The following is a 7,556-nucleotide window of genomic DNA, read 5'->3' as shown; positions in this document are numbered from 1 at the left end:
ATATATATATATATATATATATATATATATATATATATCTTTAGGCCTTGGCATCTAGTAGATGCTGATTAACAGATGTTTGCTTAGCAACTTGGTGAATAAACAAAGTCTCATCAATTATTTGACTATTCAATAACTGGTTAGTGTAGAAATGATCAATATGACAGATTTCTCTTCTTCTTTACTTTTGCTTATGTACAAATATCTGTAGTTTGCTAATTCTCTTACAACTTCTGAATTTTGTTCTCTCTTACTAGATTTTATGCTGTTTGAAATTATTGATTGCCTTGGAAGTATAGAATCATGAAAAGAGGAGGAGCATACATGTAGCACATAGGTCATCGAAGAAGTCAGTGTGGATGGAGAATGGTAGGACATGATTTCAGAGAGAAGCAGACCCAGATCCTGTGGGCTTAAAGTCAAGATGAGAACTGGGTCTTTGATTCTGCCACAGAAATGAATGAGCACCACTAATCCTCTGTCCTTGAGATCCTCTGATGGACAGGTATGACAGCAAGAGAAGCCAACAGCCAAGCCTGGGCTTCTTGATTTGACACTGCCTCTCTCTACTGGACCTACCCACCCAGACAGTACATAGCGGGGAGGAACCATTCTCCAAGGGAAACCAGTGCATAGAGAATAAGAACAAATACATATGAAGCAGTAACAGCAAATGTCCACGCAACCCAGCCTGGCCCCTTACTCTGCTTTCAAGCTAACCCACAATGCAGCCATCTCAGAGGATTAGCATGGAAAGCAGAGGATGAGGGGTGGAGGCCCAAGCTTGCTGCCATTTTTCTTTGCCAAGGTGTCTACACTGTGTGTCAGTGTTTCATAACCCAATAAGCCCTCTCTCCCACAGTGGTGACTTATCCTTTCCATTCGTTTTTAAGAGCTGTACTTTCCTGAGCTGCCGGCTCTGGCCAACCCCTGCTTCCATGCCAAAGCCATTGCCTAATGAAGTTTCACTCTCCCGAGCAGTCTCAGCCACTGCCACAGTCAACATATCATGGCAACTGTCACCTTTTCATCAAAAACACTTTTGTTACTTAGTGGTGTTAATAGTGCCACCCCCACGGAACCTGGAAACCAGGATTCAACATGGGCTTGGACCTTGAACCCTGTATTTTGTGTCCTATGGTCTTTAACCTTGACTTGGGTTTTAATTTCTGCCTGTCTATTGAACCAGGCCACTGGTTAGTGTCAGTGACTTCCAGTTTTAATTTAGCCCAAAGTGATTATTTGCCAAGACAATATTTTACCTCCTGGATTCAGGATCTTCCTTTCTATCCTTGGCCCTAATCCAAGGATAGATTTCTTGGGTTGTACCTGATTCCATGACAAAAATAACACAAAATTATTATTACTGAACCTATCATTTAAAAAACTAACCGGATTGCTCTCAACTCAGGGTAATATAGTCATCCATCTGATTTCTGGGTCAGGGCAGGGGTTCTAGGAACTTTCCCAACTACCAAAATCCATGCTCAGGTCCTTTATATAAAATGGAGTAGTATTTGCATAGAACCTGGACCCACCATCCTGTATGTGTTCAACTGTCTTAATTTATTTATGACACCTAATATTTAAAACCATACTCCATATGATTTCTATTGGCAGCAGAGAGGAAGAAAGGGATCCATTCACTAAATAAAAGCAGAATGATGTGGTGTATAAATCTGTTCTCAAGGTTTTACTTGATAATCAAGGGCTTATTTAAATAACCCCAAGGGAGTTGTCCCCAGGAGTCCACATTAAAACAAGTTGCGGTCCTTTAGTTAGAAGGAAACCCCCCCCACACCCAAGCTCAAGAGGGCAGGCAGGAAGGAGGAGGCCAGAGTTTGTATGTGGTTAAACCTAAGGCAGCGGTAGCAATGATTGCCCAGCAGAGCTGAGAGACACTCTGTTCAATAAGAGGTTCTGTGTTAGCCACAGAGCTATTCAGTTATCGACCTTGAGGTTCAGACACCACTTCCATTTTTACTGCAAATGCCATATAAACAGATGCAAATGCCATATAAACAGCTGATATACTACACTATTATTTTTATGACAAAGAATTTGTACATGTTCAGTACAGAGACGATTACATATATATGTGTGTGTGTGTGTATATACCTATATGTATGTTTGTGTGTTTGTGTGAGATGTGTATTTAATCCACAATTGACTGAATCCATAGATGGGGAATGCACAGGTACACTGATAAGTGGTAACATGGTGAAAAAGAACAAAGAAGGAAAATGGGACAATAAAGAAGTCCATCGTAGTTTGTGAAGTCAGGATCTCTCTGGGAATCGTGCCCTGAGGATGTTACTTGCTTCTCTCTCTCTCTTTCTCTCTCTCTCCCTCCCTCCCATTTAAAACTATGTGCACATTGAGCTTCAGGTAACTGTAGTGATCCAATTGGGAGAGGAGGTGGGGCTTGACTTGCCAGGCGACCAGGGATGGAAAGACTCAAGTCAACATGTGGCCTGTACTCAAATGGGATGCAGAGGTGGAGAGAGCCAGAAGAGTAGGTGGAGGGTCATGGCCTGAAATCCACCTGTCCCACTTAGATACCACTGGCCCACATTCAGCCACATGGCCACCCTTGGTTACATAAGAGGCTTGGAAATGCAGCTTTTCTCCAGGTGCCCATTCATACAGCCCAAAAGTAGGAATGTTCAGTGAAAATAGATGATGGGGGTTGGTAGCTAGGAATCCATGCTTCAAGCAGTGACCATGGAACATTGGACACTCGTTAGTGGAAATATTCAATTGATTATTTCCAAATAAGATTATTTTCAAATGACAAAGACTAAGAATGCAAAAGAGCACCATCAGCAAAGGGATCAAGCAATAAATTATTTAGTATATATGGTTAATTTCATAGAACTAATAGGGTATGTTTAGATTTCCAGTCTGATCTATAAAAGAGCCCAGTTATCACTTTCACTTACCACAAGAAAAAAGATGAACAGACTGAGACTCAACAATTCTTCTTAGAACCACGAGAGAACTGAGGTCACAGAGCAAACTGCCACCCCCCCAAACTGGAGAAGCAGAAGGACACAGGAAAGCCGAGTCTGCCCTGGAGCAGCACTGGGAGGAACATGAAATGATAAATGATTATTGCTGGAGGCTCACGATAGAAAAGAAAAAACACGAATATAGAAATCTGTGTCCAGAGAAATTACCCTTTAAAAGCAGAAGTTAAAAAAAGACTTTCTCAGACAAACAAAAACTGAGGGTGTGTGTTGCCGGGACATCTGCCTTGAAATTCTTCAGACAGAAGGATAATGATATAAGTTAGAAATTGAGATCTACATAGAGGAAGAAGATTTCACAAAGAAAAATAGAGGTGAGATAAAATTTTTTATTTTTTCTGACTCTTAATGGAATTAACAGGTAACAGTTGGTTCAAAATAATAATAATAATAACAGTGATATAACAGAAAATTAGAGCTTATGGATGATGAGATGAATACCAGCAATGTTACAGGGGTTGAAAAGGAGGCAAAGGAAGAACTAAGTGCTGGTCTATGTATAAGTGGATTTGATTTAGTTACAAAAGTCCACTGAAAACTGTTGGGCAATCACTGGGGGAAAATAAAGAAGTGTAATTGACATATTGAGAGAGAGAAGAAAATGGAATTGCATAAAATGCTCAACAAACTGCAGAAAGCAAAAAAAAAAATGTGAAAGAACAAAGAACAAGGGCAACAAATAGAAAATCTCTACAATTACGGTAAATGTTAAACCCACTGTATCAATAAAGAATGTCCCATGTAACTAGAAGCGAGATGGCTACAGAAGGAAGGACAGTGGGTCAGAAATAGGGGGCCTGTTCTAACCCTGCGTCTGCCATCAGCAGGCTTGGCCATTCCTGTCAGAGATTTACCTGGGCTTCTACCCACATGCTGTTTCTCACCTTTGAAATGAGGACCTGAATGTGGCTCCAAGACACCGCCACTTGGTGCATGTGACTGCAGTGTCTTCAGGTCATGGGTCAGGCACACACAGGAGACTAAGGGCACCTGGGCAGACAGTACTGCTTTATTGCTTTGCTCTTCACAAACAGATTTGCTTCCCCTAGTGAATCTTACGTGGAGTTTTGCCAGCAGCTGTGTTGGACGCTACTTCATTTCCTTTCTGATTTATCTTCGTGGGCCTAGGACAGTGGCCCTTGTCTTTTCCTGTCGATTGGAGTTGGGGGGGGGACGTGATAAGCACTCCTCACCAATGGACAGGTCAACTGATCATTCTGCCAATTTTCTCAGAAATTCTTTTCTTCTGCTCTTTCAAAGCTGTGACATGGAGCTCAGGAGCTGGTGAGGTCATCAACAGCATTGGAGGCACTTCCTAAGTGGCAAGGACTCCAGCAGCTTCTCCCCAGTCCATGTACCTGGACGCCCACTGGGATTCTGTGTGAGCAAACCTGCTGGCCTGTCTTCACAAATTACCAGCTGCTGCCAAACGCTGCTGTTGGGATCCCAGGTGGTGGCAGCACTGGCCAACTTCCAACTATTTCTTACAAAATATGAGTCTTCTTCTGATATTCTTCACACAGATCCTGTGCTCTCCATGTTGCTTTGCTTTCTCTTCAAATCCCTTCCTTATTTTTCACTCTTTCTTTAATACAATTTAATTTCATTTACCAGCCTTTCTCTGTGACTCCCCAGAGGCAGGGTGGTTAAAAATTACCCTACTCCAGAGTTTCCATTTCTCTTCAGCTTACCTTGGTTTCATGTTTCGTGCTTAATTCACCTTCATCTACCATCATGTTCCACAGAATTGGTGTATTTACCTTCAAAACTGAGGAAAAGTTGACTTACTTGCAGATACACCTCTGATTCTGCTTTTCTGAAATCCAGACTCTATCCTAATTTAATTTTTCAGAGACAGTTTTGGGCATTCATCGCTCAGAAAGGCAATTGTAGGCCAGGGTGGTGCACATCTGTAATCCCAGCAGCTAGGGAAGCTGAGGCAGGAGGATCGGGAGTTCTAAGCCAATCTCAGCATCTTGGTGAGGCCCTAAACAACTCAGCAAGACCTGTCTCTAAATAAAATATATAAAAAAGGCCTGGGGATGTAGCTCAGTGGTTAAACACCCTGGGTTTAATCCCTGGTACCAAAAAAAAAAAAAAATCTTTTAAAAAGAAAGGCAATTGTAAGCACAAGGCTTAGTATAGGGACCCAGGGAAACCAAAGCTCAGCCTGGTAAGTGGAAACAGTAGGTCTTTACCTCAGCCTGCTGCACAGCCACAGAGCAAAGGCCATGTAACCAAAATGCCATGGGGGCTCTCCTCAGGTTCGCTGTACCCAGGCAAGGAATCACAGGATGATTAGAATGTTCCATCCACAGTGGGGAGCATGTCTGGGATTCCCAATGATCCTTTTCTAACCCTCGCCCCTCCTCCCACTGAAAGCTGCCTTGTATCCATCTTTTCTGCTCCACTGAAGCATCATTGAACAACTTCACCAGGACATCCTCTTACCAAATCCTCTGGCTCTTTCTTTCTTTTTTTTTTAAATATTTATTTTTTAGTTGTAGGTGGACACAATACCTTTATTTGTTTTTATGTGGTGCTGAGGATCGAACCCAGGGCCTCTCACTTGCTAGGCGAATGCACTACCACTGAGCCACAACGCCAGCCCCTCCTCTGGTTCTTTCTTAATGCTATTGACAGCTCAGTGCTGACAAGCCTCTCTTCTCACTCTATCCTGGGCTGGTCCCAGGGGATCTCTGGTAGCTCCACCAGACAATTACTGTCAATCCACTTTCTCTGCCTGTACCCCTCTACATATCCACAGTCCTAGCACCTTGTGGCCAGCCACTCATTGTCACTTTACACTCTTGGTGATCCATATTGTTTTAGTCAGCTTTTTCGCTAAAAGACCTTACAAGAACAATTTTAGAGGAGGAAAATTTATTTGGGGGCTCACAGTTTCAGAAGTCTCAGTCCATAGATGGCCAGCTCCATTCCTTGGGGCTCAAGAGGAGGATGAACATTATTGGGAAGAGTGTGGTGGAGGAAAGTGGCTCAAGGCATCACACCAGGAAGCAGAGAGAGACTTCACTCACCAAATACAAAATATATACCCCCAAAGTCACGCCACCAATGACCCATTGGGGTCTTCCAGCCACACCCTACCTGCCTTCTATTACCACTCAGTTAATCCTTGTCAGGGGATTAATTAACTGATTGGGTTAAGTCTCTCATAACTCAATCATTCCACCTCTATGCCTTCTCTCATTTATAAGCTTCCAGAGGAACCCCACATCCAAACCATAACACCATAGTTTCAGGACTATCTATATATGAGTTACTTGTAATTTTTATCTCCAGTCCAGGTTTCTTACCTGAGTTTCAGAATTAGAAAGGCATCTTCCCCAGCAGGATGGCCATGGGTATCACAGATCTATTCGGTCCATAATGAGACTTTCCTTCCCTCCCTTTTCAACTCTGCAACGTCTCCTATTTTCTGGACTTTGAATAATGGCTCCATCCTCTATCTAATTTTTTTTCTGTAGTGTTAATATTTTCCACATACAAATAACTTAAGCATAATAGGAAAATGGGCAAAATACATGAATAAGCAATTCAGATAAGTATCTAAAAACATTAATCATCCATAGTCATCATAAAATTGCCAATTAAAACTGTGAGATACCTTTTCTTCCTTTACAGGTCACAAAGATTAAACAGCATGATCACGCTTCATATTTTAGGAAGGAAGCTCAAGGAAAAGGGTACTTTAAAAATTGGTTAGATCTTAAAAAGTGCAACTTTCCCAAAGCATACTGAATGGAGACACATCAATGATTTTGTTTGCTGCATAACTTATAACCTGGTCATTTGACTCCCAGGAATGTTCCTTGTAGAAGTAATTATGAGTATGTACAAAGGTATATTTATAAGGACACTCATTATGGCATTATTTATAATGGCTAAGTGTTCTGAAAAAATGCCAATGTCTTAGAAAATGGATTGTTTTATGGAATTATGGTACATGCAGAACTTGGCCTACTCTGCAGACTTTGCAGACTATTTACTGACATGGAATGATAATTTTCATACAGAAAGAGGAAAATCCATTTTATGAAGCATTATCTCTACATTGGAATGCCCCCTTTAAAACACCCATATCATTAGAAGGACTTACACCAACCAAATAATACTTATTTCTTGGGGATAAGGATATGGAAAATTTCTCTTTTCTACTTTGGGTATATCTATATTTTTCACATTAATGGCAACAAACACTGATGCATTATTTTTATAAGCAGAAGAATCCAGTACAAATTATATCAAGAAAAGGGAGGAAACACCCTAGTCAAAATGCAACAATAGATGCCAAGAATCAAGAGGGTCTGAACCAAGGGGAAGGGAGAGGGCAACATTAGAAGATAGTTAGGAGAAGGGCCAGGGGCTGTTTCAGACTCCCTGAAAGGCCAACATCTACTCTCGCATTGTCAAAAATGTTTATGAATAGTGAGGAGGGTTGTAAGTTTGGGTTTAGGCTTAATTTAGAGTTTATTCCTTTTACAGAATGACAGAACAGAAAGGGGC

The sequence above is a fragment of the Marmota marmota genome, unplaced genomic scaffold, assembly GCF_001458135.2.
Source record: "Marmota marmota marmota unplaced genomic scaffold, marMar, whole genome shotgun sequence".
Taxonomy (NCBI): Eukaryota; Metazoa; Chordata; class Mammalia; order Rodentia; family Sciuridae; genus Marmota; species Marmota marmota.
Note: the sequence above shows the minus strand (reverse complement) of the source record.